The 14,958-nt window shown below is 41.9% G+C and overlaps 1 protein-coding gene across 1 annotated transcript in view; it reads left to right on the forward strand.

The window, feature by feature from the left end:
* UNC5C (unc-5 netrin receptor C) overlaps positions 1-14,958 on the forward strand; it is a 231,651-nt gene that overhangs the window by 87,620 nt on the left and 129,073 nt on the right. The gene's annotated exons all lie outside the window — the stretch shown is intronic.

Below are 14,958 nucleotides of genomic sequence, written 5' to 3' on the forward strand. Positions count from 1 at the left end.
CTCTCCTCCTTTTTTTTTCTTTCAAGCCCATGCCCTTGGGAATAATCTGTTTTCATCTTTTTCTTCCAACTGCAATTGAGGTGACTGAATGCATCAGCTACGTTCACAAGATCAGCCTCCTGGGTTTGTAAAGACTCACATGGTTAAGCTCTGATGGTAAACTTCTTTTCTTCCTTGCATATCTACCCCAGAGAAAATGGTCAGAAAGTGTGTTCCTGGCCTGGAGACTCACTAACCTGCCACTTAAAGATGGTTGAAAGGGTTCCTCTATATTTATGGAGAGTGCAGATCAATAAATCTTTAATAAACATTCAGTTTTTCAGAAAATGCATGTTTTCATCTACAGGAATACTAAATCACTTGCAAAGATGAGCTTCACTACAAAAGCTCATGTATAAAATGTCAGCCCTGGGAATTTTTTGTTTTAATCAATTTGCTTAATAAAATACAATAAAGTTATTAGAGTTATCAGGGAGATACTTTTCAGAAATCTTACACCTACAGCTGTCACATTTATCAGTGTGAATCACAAAAATAAATAAGAAATGCACAGCATTCAGCTCAAGTTGTGTTTGCTGCCAGGATGCTTTATTCCATTGCCTCACTAGCTGAAGTTTACGACAGCATTGAGGATCTGATGTCTTTGTACTGAATTTTTTAGTAATCCTTAGAAGAAGGAAAAGCCAGTCATATAACCAATTAAGACTATGGGTTTGGATTTGGAGTAAGTGACACTTCAAAGAAGGCTAAGTTTGCCCAATAAGACATTTTCTCTGTCACTTTTAGTTCAGACGTGAGATATATATTTGTAAAATGGTTGCTTGTTCAGTATATAAAAGCCATCTAAACAAGCTTGTGGTTGTAACAATGACGGTCATGTTTAAAAAGTAGTTGTATATATTATAACACAATAAGATAATAAATAATACATGTCTGTCTATATCTATCTGTCCACCCATCCATCCATCTATCCATCCATCCATGTAAATCCGTTCCTCTTAGCTGTGAATTACAAGTAGCAAAACATGCTCTTTCTCCCTAATATGCTCTATTTTTTTCCCCAGGAATGACTTTGAACCTCCACCCCAGATGTAAAAGCACTCATTTTTTGCTCAGCCCTTGGTTAGAAATCTATATGCTCTCTGTGTAGACACAGATGTCAGCATGACCAACACGCTGCCCTCCACTTGCATTTAGAAATTGCTTTTTGTGTTTTGCCTTTCTTTTTGTGGGGACTGTTCTGAAGAACAGGAATGTTCTTTTGTGCAGAAAATGTTGCAGAGCCTATCAAAACCCTATCAAAACCCTTGGTCTTTGCATAGATCTGAGGAGCAGGACCTCTTGGGTCTAGGTGCCAGCAGTATCTCCCATGTGCTGCCGTCAGCTAAATGGTATTTTCTGTTTGAGAATGGAAGTCCCTGCTGCTTGTGATGGGGAGCTGCACAGTGGCTGAGGAGGGTGATGGGAGAGTGTCGCCAGTTGGCATTGTAGCAGCTACCACCAGCTGCAGGCTCCACTTTTAATAATTGAAAGCTTTGCTCCCCTATGCAATATGCTTTATACCCTCCTCCTGCAAAAACTTCCCAGTTCCTTTGCCAAGCTTTTATGTTGCAGAAATCATCTGTGTGGGATGTAGCAGCAGAAAAGAGAAATAACTAAATCTCCTCTTTCAGACAAAACTTGGTCACTGCAGTGGGGAGCACAAAATGTAGGGATAAGTACAGTGAATGGGTGGAAACCACAGCCAATGAGGCCAGCACTGCGGGACAGGAGAGCTTACACAAGCTACCATAAATCTTGTTTGGTTCTGTTTGCATTCCCAGCATGGATTATTTTCGTTCTGCGGATTTATTAAATGCCTCTTGTACTGGTGGATCAGTGCTTGTCAAGTTAAAGCAAGCAATAAATTGCCTAAGCTTGCCTAGGCACAATGGACAACAAAACAGAACTTCAGTTATTGTTCTAGGAAATAAAAATGAATAATCAGGCCAAATTTAGAGAAAATTGGAATGCTTTTAGTGCATTTCTTGCTTTTGCGTTCTGCTAGATCTCTCTGGAGAGAGGGATCTGTGCTGGATCCTTCCTGTAAGCAGCCTTCCTCTAGTTCTGGGGCACTGATCCCAAGCAGCCCCTCTGGCTGACGAATAATCACTGATTTTCTTTATCTGAATATTAGCATCAGCCTGCAAAGGCTGACCCAGCCAAGCATGTGCTTCATCCTTTTACTTTAGCTCCACTTTTTCTTATACTTTGGAGTAGCAATGGAGCTGCATGTCCCCCTGAGATTCACAGGTAGGTCATCTCTGAGCCTGGCATGCAGGAGTTTTGTGCTGCATCCGCAGTTGGCCCTTCTCCATGCAACCCATTAAAGCTTTTACATTATAATTTAGTCTAAGAAATTCTATTTTATCAATTTTATTTTCCTTCAGGTATCATAGTGAAGGTGAGATTAGGTAATACAAATGAAGATGGTTTTAACAGCCTGTTAAAGTCTCTCTGCTAGTTTTATAACTTAGTTTATAAAGCACTTCTGTGAGTATTGACTTTGTTATAAGCAAAAATGCAGAAGCTGTTTGGTCTTTTGAACACATTTCTTCTTGAGAGAAGCAGCACATTGTGGGGTTTAGTTGAGATCGTTCAACAAACATACAGGATTCCCAGCGTTTGTCTGCCCACAACCCCTACATATGTTCTATGCAAACGTTTTCTCTTCTTTTCTACTTGTTTTTGTTGATCTTCTCTAGTTGCGATCCACTGCCCAATTACTTACCTCTACATCTGAGATGTTTAATTGGCTTCTGTGGTTTCGGAATGGATTTTGTCGTGTTTCAGTGGAGAAAATGTTGCTTTGACCAACCACTGCAAAATCTAATATTCCAAGAAGGAATCAGAAGAGAACGCAGAGATAAGAGACCATCAAACAGAATGCCTTTTGTAATTTCAGATGTCCCATTCCTTTCTGGTTTGGGCAAAATACCAAACATATTACAGAACAGAACAATATAACCATATATCTGTATGGTTGATATTGGTGGGAAAAGGCTCATGAACATACAGTGTTCTTAAGTAGAAAGAATCTGCTCACGTCTTTGGGATAAAACAGCAGTTTGTAGAGGGAGTATTTTTTTCTGTCTTCCCAGCTAGCTGTAGAGTTACCGAGCTGTTTGCAGTTATGGCTATGCTACAATCTATTGATAAAACAGGCAGATGAAGGCAGGCTCCTCTAATGACTGGAAAGAGTCCAGGCTATGTCAGGAATTTCTGAGAAGCTTTCTGGGGTATACCACAGCTAATTAAAAACAAGGAATAATCAGGGAAAAAAAAAATTGCGTAGAGGAAGTGCAAATACAGATTGCAGAGCTAACCTCAAGGGTCGTTCCCATTTCTGAGCTGTCTTCACTTGACTTTTTTTTTTTTTTTTTTAGAGGGGGCAGGGAATAACTGCATTTACTTGCATTTCCACGTACTTTCTACATCCCTTCAGCTTTCTGGGTTGAGCATCCTCAGTGTGGCACCCAGAGGGTTGCACACAAGAATAAGCCAAAATAGTCTCTGTAGGATGGGTGATGCCTTCCTCCTTTCCTTGCAGCTGTTTGAGTAGCTCTGTGCTGGTGAGGTTTTAAGTGCCCATCAATACCTGAAAATGTTCTGTAACACTTGCATGTGCAGGATTCTCTGTGAGTCACTCTCTTGCTGCTTGCTGTTTGAAGCTGTCTAAGCATCCAGCCACATGCTGAGAGTCACCTAACAAAACACAATTCAAGAGGTGTGCATGCAGGTTAGGCTTCAGGAATGCAAAGATTTACTCTATTCCTGCAGTTGACAGCTCACTCTGGAAGTCAGCAGGCTCTTGCCGCTCTCAAATAAAATGAAGAGAAAGGCTCAGGGGGAGCCAAGCATCAGCGTGTGGGGTTGCAGGGCTGGCCCTGCCCTCCTGGGCACTCGTAAAGCAACAGATACACATTTTTGCTTGTTGTTTATTTTCTGAAATGGGAAAAGAAATGAGCCTTTCTGCAACTCCTCTGTCCCAAGTCTCTCAAAGAGCAAAGCAGCCTGTTGTCAGCAGTTTGTGGTACTGGTATGTCTAACTTCATCACCAAGTTACCTTCAGCATTTGATTGCACGTGATCCATACCTGTAGCTATTCTTTTACAGTGCCTGCATTCTGTACATGCTAGTGAGCATTTGTGACTAAGCTACTGTTTTACAAAGCATGCAGGAACAACCTATGGAGGAGCCTCACCTACATTTTTGTGAGGTTCCTTCTGGTCATACTGCTGAGAGCTGAGCACACAGTTCCAATCCTACTCTTACCAGTGAGCAAACACAACTGGCATGATGCTCAGAGCTCGCCAGAGAGAGAGTTGGGTAATTAACTTTAATGTTATTATTTTTTTTTACTTTCAAAGTTGGAGGCTTTGATTTTCATTAGCACCAAAAACCTCTTGGTCAGTGAAAAACTGGATTCTTTTTTTCACAGTTTATTGAGGAGTGGCTCTCAGTCTGGGTTATCTCTGCTAAAAGGGAAATAAGGTAATGAGCAAGGTAATACTTTTCTCTGAGTTAAGTGCTTGAATAAGAGAAAAAGAACCTCCTGTGTTCCTGTATCTGCTGAGCTTGTTTCCTACTAAAAGATGTGAAGTTGTAAGGCATGGAGGTGAAGTGGCTGCAAAAATTTAGACAGAATTACAGTGAGGATGAAGATTTTGAATTAGTAAATCCTTGGAGTGAGCCTTTGGGCTGGCTGTGGAAGTTTCTTCTGGAGTGAGGTTTTGTACTGGGCATATAGATCGCAAGATGAGGTACTTTTCTGCTTAATAATCCCCCAAATTTTCAGTATGAACAAATAATTGCAGATAACAAATCTTGTGGCAGTAAGAACCCCAGGAGCCGGAATGCAATGTCAGAAAGCCCCCTATTTTTCCTCATTTCATCTGGTGCAAGGCTTTGTTTCAGATTTAGACCTTTACTGCAATGCAGTTCGGCAAAACTGAAAGCCCACAAGCTGCCTGCTAACCTCTGGCTGTGCACTCAGGTCAGAAGTAGTCTCTTTTCAGTGGCAAAAGCACAAACAGAGCTTTTCCATTTCATTCTTTAATGCTCACTTCTATCCTCCACACCTCTTGGAGGATGGGTATTTTCAGAAATATAACAGTAATCCCATTGGGCTATAAATACTGAAACTTTTAACTGTTTTTGCTGTGCTGGCTTTCCAGCTTTCAGCCAAAGTGTCTTTTTAATTTTTTTTCTTATGCCTCATTCTGTGTGCCTGTGGCTCTTCTCTCCTCTAGTGGCATCTGCTTATTTTGCTTGGTTTTATGTCTTAATGAAAATGTGGGAAGATGCCAGGTTGTCATGTCCCACTGATAACTACAGGAGCCACGCTCTAAAACTTTGCTTGTATCATGTAGAAATAAGGTCCTGATTTTCATTTGCTGGGTAAAACTTGGAAAAAACTAGTAGACATAGGGAATATCTGATTGAAAGCCATTGTGGGCTCTTTTTGTATCCTATTCCTTAAATATGACATAAATGGAGAGGCTTGCCGTGCTGCAGTGACCTGGCTTGCTCTTCAGTAGCCGCAGCATGGGAGGCAGTGCCTGGGAAGGGAATGTGATTTGTGAACTAAAAAAGAGCTTAAATGGGGTGCTCATGAGTTTTGCAGTATTTGGGGATCCAGCTGCTGCTGGTATTTGTGACAGATACATTTCTAACTTATATTGCTGTCAGCCTGAGCTCAGCAATGTGACCTAGGGCATGCCAGAACCACGCCAGCTCTGCAAGGGACCTTGAAGGGATCCTTTTTTATTTTTCCTTTACTTTTCATTTCTTCTTTTCCATTTTCCACTCTCGTAATGGATCAGACTGAGATGGTGCAGTCATCTGAAGAGTCACCAACTCAGGCCATCTCCAGGGAGGCCAGGCTTCTTACAGTTTATTTTATGTTTTCCTATCCCATCCAGCTACCACATCTCTGACCCATTGATTTTGAGACTCTCCTCTTGCCTAGCAAGCGTGATTTGCCCGTTCTTGATAATATAGCAGCAGTTTTTCTCCAAATGCCATAACCAGATTTTGCCAAGCTGAAACTTCAAGTTCACAAACCATGTTTCTTACATCGCTCCTCATCTTTTAATAAACACATAGCTCATCCCCTGACATTGTGGTGCTTTTTTTTAGTACTGATTACACTGAAATTCTTACTTATGGGGTTATTATGGTTTATAATCTCCTGAAACCCCATTATGAAACCTCTTGTAGTAACAAGTACCTGGCTGCCACGTATGCAAATGCCTTATCTGGTGAGCACAGCGGAGCACAGAGGGTGCGCTTTGCCAAACACTTCAAGGTACGTGCTGAGGCAGCTTCTTTCTTTTTCTGCAAGCTTATCCCAAAATGAACCTGCCCTCGAAGAAATCAATAATGCTTCTATATTTGTCTGGGGGTTTTTGTGGTTTTGTTTAGCTGCACCAACACAAATCTAAACCAGAAAAGTTACTGAAGCAGGAAGATAATTTTGCCTGGCAGTTATCAGAAATATCACATTATTCCAGATGTGCAGGGCCCGCTTTACAAGGGTGCTGGATGCACAGCCTGCCGTGGCTGGGATGATGAGCAGCAGCATACGCTTTCGAGCAGCTTATTTTGTATGTAAAATCCAGGATTTCTTTGTTGTCTCCTTCACTACTTTTAGGTAGTTCAAGGAAATATGCAGGGAGCAGACAGTTGTGCTGCCTTCCTCATAGAGTGGATCTTCTCTTACCAGAAGCACCCTAAAGGTCAGCGTTTCATACAAACTGTCCAGTCTTGTCTCAAGGTTTAATTTTTCTCTTAAACACCTCTATGTCCGCACTTCTGCACATCTGCTGATAGTCATGGTTCTTCTTTCTGCAGCTCTGGGGAAACAGTGCAAGCTCAGAGAGCTGCCCCTAGTCTTTGCTGGAACAGTAATTAAGGAACTTGCTGCATTAACATGCACAATGTGAAGCCAGATTGCATCCTCTCCTGGGAGCCTGCAGAGAGACAGATACTAGGCCTTTATCGTAGGTCTTCGTCTGGACTAATTGAACTGTCATAAGCTATACATCAGTTAAGGTCAGTAACATCTCCACCACAAAATCCACAGTTTACAAAGCAGCTTTCTTCAGGGCACATCTTAGCCTTGATCCAAGGCCTTTGGCACTGGGGGTGGAAGGGAATGTTCTAAAATAAGAAAAATGGGTTAAAAAATAACAACAACAACAAACGACAAAGGCCTAATTGAAATTAGGAATGATTCTGTCTTAGACAACGTTTTCTTAGCAGGTTGCTGCAACGCTCAGCCTCAGGTTTTGATTGAATTGCTGGTGACGAAGGCTATCATTTCCAAAGGAGGATTTTCCATTGACTTTCCTCCCTCTCTCTCACCAGATCTCAGGTACAGTGCTAGAACATTAGACCAGAGTTGGCCAAGAGGGTGAACTTTTTATTACTATGCAAATGTAGGCAATCTGGGAAATTAATATTTCATGTCTGCCTCTTCACAAGGAGTGTTTTGATTACAGACTCCTTGTACTTGGGCTGGTGTCTGTGTAGAGGGCTCCTCTCACAGGCAAGGTCTTGAGCTCATTTTCCTTTCCTGGTGGCTGCTTTTGGGGGAGCAGTCAGGGTATCATGTTGCGAGCAGATGCATCCTTATCCTGCACCACCATCTCGTACATTCTTCCCAAGGCATCCAGATGGGACAGGGAGCTCTGCTATGATGAGAGAAGAAATTGTTGCCTCTGCACTTCCCCAGCAGGTATCTAGGCCAGATGTCCCTGTACGACTAAGATGTGAACATGACGAGCTGCCATCCGGTGGGATAAACCTGCTGTGTGCTTGCACGTTGCCCTTTGTGCTCTGCTTCCAGCCGTGCACAGGTGATGCCAGCAGGGCTGCAAGGCTGCAGGGCTAATAGAAGTGGTTTGAGCAACGAGCAGGTCTGCAGGCGCAGATGAAGGTGCAGATTTCCTCAGGCTCCCCCAAGGGCACCAGCAATCTTTGCACCTGTCTTGGGAAGAAACAGCACATTGGTCCCCTAGCATCCGATACACTAACCACATCTGTGCCTGATTTGCTGCAGTCCCCTAGGGCTGAGGCTGGCTGCAGGCATGCTGCCCAAAACCCTGATATCTTCAGGAATACAGATCTGGGGCTGGATCCTACCCCCTTCCCTCTTGCTCAGCCACTCTGCAAGGAGCAGCTGCAGTTTTGCGTTCATTAAGCCTCATAGTGAGGTAAGTAAACGCTGCTGTATCATTTGCTCTGCAGTCACTGTTGTTAAATGGCTTAGCCAAACTAATGTATGAGGCAGTTGAGGACAAGTCACTGGACTCGTTTCCTTGCTCTTTTCTTCACCGTGCTTTTAATGAACGCTGATCACAATACACATGCAAGATGAAAGCCAGAGTCAGTAGGTACTGCAGCCTGAGAGCTCATAGGCAGCATGCTGCTTCAGGTGCACTCACCCAGGAGTAAGAGCCTTTTAATATGTTCGAAGCATTAATAAGCTTAAAGTGGATTTGGAAAAAAAGGTAAGAGAACTGTGAATTAAATATTGATCCTGGTATTTCATTGTTGAATTACAAACATTCAATTGCTCGTGGATTATTCTACCATTGAATCATAGCAGCTAGAGATGGAAAAGCTGTACAATTATCCCATTCATCTCCTTGCCAGTGGAAGAGTGTTCCCTACAGTACGTTCTCATAGTGGTTAAAGTTGATTACTTAATTCCAATTACTGACAGTCTACTAATTGCTTAGGCTGTATTCCAATTCTTGTCAGCCCTACCATCACATTAACTCCTTAGCTAGAGGTCTGTCCTGGTTTCTGGAAGGAGGGCATGGGAGTGGTTTTGAACAGGAACTTTTAAAATAAGCTAAAGTTTTCCCTTGATTTTTTTTTTTTTTTTTTCTCATTTGGCCTTTATTTCTGAACCTATGTGCTCTTGATCCACCTGTGCTGCTATGTAGGCAATCTAAAATGTCTCAAAATGAGTTCTTTAAGGAGAGCAGACATTTTGTTTGTCAGCCTTTCCCAGCCATGATTATTTCTCTTCACTTTTGCCCTGTTCACTAAACTCCAATGGATGGCTTTCTGATTTTATACACTTCAGAATAAACTGAAGAGAAGCGTTTTGTCCAAATCCTCTAGCATCAGATTCACATCATTTTTCCACTTGCCACTAACCTCCAGTAAGCCCTAGTTTCAGAAATTAGTTTCATTTAGGCAAGCAGAAATAGTAATTCTTTTCATTAGTCATTGTTAAATGTATGCCTCAGCCTTTCACTCCCTTCTCTCATCTTAAAGGTGCTCTGTTTTACTCCAGGTCACTTTTACTATCAGGGAAAAATCAGATGTCCGCAGTGAACAACTGGCACCTTTCTGGTTGCCCAAACTGCTTTAAATCATTTATTTACTCACTCAGACTTTTGGCCAGCAAATATGCATGAGCAAGGTCTTCTTGATGGGCCTGGGCAGACAGAAAGGTGCCAGATGGAAAGGCTGGCAGAGGTGGAGGCACAGGAGATCAGGGGCAAGTTTGTGAAGTTTATTTTAAAAAGAAAGAGCTGGCAAAGGAACTGGGGGGTAAAGGCTGGCGTGGGTCTGGGGACAAGATGAAACAGCTGAAGGTGGATAAAAAGAATGTTCTTGTGCATATGTGTGCACTGCAAAAGCACATAACAAAAGGCAGCCAGGTGACAGCAGGAGGCTGGGAGGATGCTTGGTATCCCTGTGCACTGCTCAGCACCCCAGGGGAACAGTGAGAATGAAGGGCTGTGGGCCACTCACCCGTGGAGCTGAGCTCGCTCCAGGGATGAGGTGAGCATAAAATGGCCCAGCGACATCAGGAAGACTCTAAAGGGACTGTGGTAAAGAGGCTTGGTTTTGACAGGTGAGGGCGCGGCGGTCCCGGATGAAATGACACCAGATAAATGACTGTCGTATTCAACCACATTGCTGACGCAGAATTCTGTGAAGGAAGATTTCCAATAACAAAGGGAGGAATCTGACTGTTACTGGGGGTTGCAGACAGAAAGAGTAAGCAAGTAGAAGAAAGCCCACTTTTATAAGAAGTTTACAGAAGACAGACAACCATAGGAAAGCAAATTGTTTAGATCTCCATGCACATGACATTAAAGAATTCTGCTCAGTCACAAGATGATTCAGAGATATGTCAAGCTTTCAGTCTGAGAGCTTATAAAATGCATTAAACTCTTGGCTGATCTCTTCCTTTGAACGTCCTTATTCAGTCCTGAGGTAAAGGAGGGCCAAGGAGCAAAGAGGCTTAAAAGGAGCCTGTGTGGCAGAGCTGCTGCTCTGGGGGCTCGTGGCCTCTCACCAATGCACAGTTTCATTTTCTGCAGCTCACTGAGTATGCAGCCTGGTGAAATGGTCAAGGCAAAGGGAGGGGAAAAAGCATGAAGGGTGAATGTTATATCCTTCTGTCATTTAAACTGAGCCTTGAGTTCAGTTTACAGAATAAAGTAATTTTGCGGGAGTTGTTTTAGTATTTCAGTAACAGTAGTGAATATCATGGCTGTAGTTACAGCTGGCAGTGTGGAATAACTTACAGGAGAGATAATCTCTCCTGAAGAATACATGATCTGAGACAGGGGTGTTGTACGTAAGCTCAGAGTGTAATATTAAAAGGAGCTACTATCTCCCATGATAGTTGCTTATGAAAGAAATGTATTGCTGGTTACTGTAGCTACACTGCATAACCCCCCCAAACTAATTTCCACTACCACCTTTGAACAATAGCTTGTGGATTTTTATCTTCCTCCCTTTGATAGTTCACATGGCTGTTCTCTCAGAATATGAATTGTGTCTCCATTAGTGCTGGCTATCTAAAGCAAAAAATCATCTCATTTTTTTTCTGCTTACCTTATGGTAATGGCATATGGTAATGGTAATGCTTATGGCATATACACTTGACCAGTCTCAAACCTTAACGTATCCTCCATGTTATGAGTTTGAGCAAAAAAGATGATAAGATGATACTGGTGATACAGTCCTGTTGGTCTCACACATTTATATTAGACAGTAATTTTTTATTTCAGTAGTGCATTATTTTGTGCTCACAAGTATGGCATTCCTTGATTAGGGATAGCCTATATTTAGAAGATTTTCAGAATTCAATTTCATTAATTTCTACATCAGTTCTGATGGCTAGATAGCATGTGCTTAAATATATAGGTTGCTCCAAAAGCAATGCCTCCTATTTTTATTTCCATTTAAACTAAAACTGATACAAATATCATAAGAACATATTTGATAGAGCAAATTCTCAGCAACAAAATACTATTTTTCAGTATAGTCCACCACCATTAGCTATTCATTTTCACCAGCAATGAGGCCTGAATGCCTCATTTGTAAAAATTTGCACCAGCAAAGATGACCCCCACAGCTTCACATCATTGCTAGGAAAATGTTGCCCACATAGTCCATCTTTCATCAGCCCAAACAGATAGAGTCAGAATAGAAGAAGGTGCCAAATCTGGACTATAAGGTGGGTGTGCACGTGGTAGGACAGTCCAGCTAAGATTGGAAATATTCTCCACAGTCTTCAAACTGTATGAGGTATGAGGCTTGTCATTATTGTGTTGCAAGAGAAAAGTTGTCTTCTTCTCTGGCCTGCGTCTGGAAGTCCAAGCCTTCAGCTTAGTCTGATTTGTCTGGGTTCCAGGAAATTCAGGAGGATCACCCTTTTTATTCCCAAAGGCAGTGGACATCACTTTAGCCACTAACAGCTGAGTCTTGAATGTTTTTTTCAGTGGGGAATTCAGTGTTGCTACTTCAAACACTACCGTTTTAACTCCTGCTTGTACTGGTGATACCACATCTCATTACCAGTAACAATGTGAGCCAGGGAACTCATCTTCAACCTCATATTGGTTCAGTAGGTCCTGACAAACTTGCATATGGTGTTCTTTGGTTTCCATATGAGCATTTGTGGGACCAACATGACACAAACTTTGTGATATTCCAATGTTGCCACTATTGTTTCCGTTGCATTGAAGCTGATATTCAATTCCATACACTGTTTCCTGGTCATAATTCAGCAATTTGTGCAGATGAGCTGACTGAAATACTCTTTGTTTTGTTTTGCACATGACTGTCTGGAACTTGGCTTGTCTTTGAAATTGCTGTCACCCACGCTAAAACACACCACCCACTGCCTCACTGTGCTCACATCCACCATTTTCTCTCCAGAAACGTTCATCAAGCATCAATGAATGTCAATGGGTGCTATTGTTTCCACATGGAGGAGTTCAGCGACACAACTTTGCTTCATATGCACTCCCATGTCAGACACCATTTTGTCAGACTGCCCCTCTGCTGCCACCTGTCACTTGGCAACAAATGTAGTGGAATATTGGTGGGAAGGTTCAACTTCTACTGCTGTACCACCGACTCTGATGTCATGGGCCAACAAAATAAGAGATGCTACTGTTTGGATGATGGGAAAAAATGCTACAAAAAAGGGATTAAACATCTTTCTGTGTTCTCATGAGACAAGGCTGAGGAGAAATTACAGGAAGGGGCATTTGGGTAGATATCCTAAAAGTCCTTTAAAAAAAAATAATTAATCACCAAGTGGTTATATCTGTACTGAGAGCAATTAAAACTCATTTGGGCATGTGTTGTAAGAGTGATCCAAGCTGAGCAGATGTTGCCCATGGACTAAAGGGTGACATCTGCTTTCAGCAGTTCCCAATGGTCAGGTCCAGTTGCTAGATCTGCTGTGTGCCTACTGCCTCCTTCCTGTGCCCTAGCATGAGGTTGAGTGCTGCACCAGCAGGGCAGGTGGACAGGTAGGGAAAAGCACGGAGATTTTTCCCTGTGCCTCTTAGGGCACCTCACTAGTCTGTGCATGCCACAGCTAGAGAAGGAATCATATGAATGAGCAAAAGCAGCAATATCAAATTATTTCTGTCCTGCTGTAAACAAGAAACTCCAAGGTTTCACACTGGTTCCTACCATCCTGCCTGGATTTAAATCCTCTTGTCTTGAATGGGTGATAGGATTATAAAACTGTAAGCCTCGATAATAATGCTGTCTTTAGGGCAGTGCACCAGTTTCATAACACAAAATAATTGCAAAGAAAGGTCAATGGCCTTATTCAGAATTAAGCAGAAAGGTACACAAATGAAAATAACCAAAGTTAGCAAAGCAGAAAAGAGTAATTCAGTGGGCAAATGCTCTTCCGTTTCTTTTCAAACTGTAATGGTCATCTCTTCTAAGTTTGTTTTCCAGTTGAACCCTAAATAGTTGTGAACAGAAATTTTAGAATCTCCTTCTGAATAAATAGCAGGTGCAGATTTACAGGATGGTGATGAATGACTACAAGACCTTTAAACTGGATGTGCCTCCAAATCATGCAGTGTAGTTCACAACTCCTCCAACCACTCTCTGTGAAGTTTCTTTAAACAGCAATCAACCTCTAGCCTGTTGTTGTAATGAACACTTGAAGAGGGCTCTGGTCCTGCATTTCTTCTCGCTGGGGACGTTGTCATCAAGACAGCTCTAGAAAGAAAACAGAGAGCTTGCAGAAAGCTGGACTTTGCAGAGCATGGTCTTGAAACACATGGTCTTCTTTTCTCAGGAGGAAGAGGAGCTAATTTCTAGTTTTATCTTCCTACTTTTTGTCTTCCTGTCTGTAGCTGTCTCACAGTGAAGTATTGAAGATTTTCCTTCTAATCCTAGGGACGCTTCAGGACAAATGGTGATGGTCATGCATGGCCCATCTGGCTATTAGAAGCTTTCCAGCAGCCTATGCAGCCCAGAAGCAGCAATGCCGTCATTCCTGCTTGCTGGAACATAGACTCCTAAGCTGCTCTTTGTGATTACTTGCTTATATTTGTGTTATGGAACTAAGTGCTTGAAATGAATATGTGCAGGTGATAATGGAAAACCAAATGAGCAGAAGTGTGTTTTCAAATGATTATCAGTTTTTTTTCTTTGGCTTTTCACTTGCAGGAAAGCTTCAGGAAAGTAGGGCTGGACTATCAAATAGGAAACTAAAGAAGTATGTCGACACGTGAATTTTACAGATAATCATCCTTGTTTTGGATATTGCTTCCTAGGTGAAACAAGAGAATGAGAGAAGCATTCCCTTCCCTTCTCTGTTCTCAGCTCTGACACAGTGATGTAGTGTGCACAAGAAGAACAGAAATTTTTGGCTCCAAAATTATTTTCAATATTTTTTTTTACAAGCAACATCATTTTTCTCTCTTTTTCTTTTTTTTTTTTTTTTTTCCCCCTCCCCCCCCTCCAGATTCTTAACACTGAGAGCTCTACCTTTTCTCCTTAACAGATGACTGTGTTTGATGAAGCCTTTTGAACTGGTTAAATGGTCAGGTGTCAGAGATCTATGGGCAGCTGGTGCTTGTTTAGTAAATGATGTCCCTACTATTGCAGTAAAAGACAAGCCTCAGTGGGCTATAAATACACTCTGTTCCAGGGCATCATTGCTTTGTCTAAAGGAACATTTCAGACTTGTAGTTGTTTGGTCTTCAGTTTTTTTTCTTTTTTTTTTTCTTTTTCTCCTGAATGCCCACCGAGTTATGCTGAAACATGACCTAAGCAAGTTTCAGGTAAGCCTTTCATAGGGAATTGCAATTCTCTGTATGCAGAAGTTGATGTTGTAGTCTTTATCGTTGCCATCTGTGAACAGTCAGTGCTACTGTGTTACTTGAATAATATGATAGAGATGACAACAAATATGTATTGGTGGAACCATGACATTGCTAAATGCTCCTGTCTTCATCGCTAAGCTGGGTGGAAATTGAAGATCTTAGTTGTTTTTTTTCCAAAGTTGATTGTATGTCTGCATTAGAGTGAGTTAGAAAGGAAACTCACCTGGTCAGAGTGCATGGGATTCTGTGATCAGATGGATGCTTAAAAGAGAACTTGTATAGAGGGGCTGTA

Source organism: Centrocercus urophasianus, unplaced genomic scaffold (assembly GCF_019232065.1).
Source record: "Centrocercus urophasianus isolate 14NV4802_14NV808 unplaced genomic scaffold, USGS_Curo_1.0 seq_13, whole genome shotgun sequence".
Taxonomy (NCBI): Eukaryota; Metazoa; Chordata; class Aves; order Galliformes; family Phasianidae; genus Centrocercus; species Centrocercus urophasianus.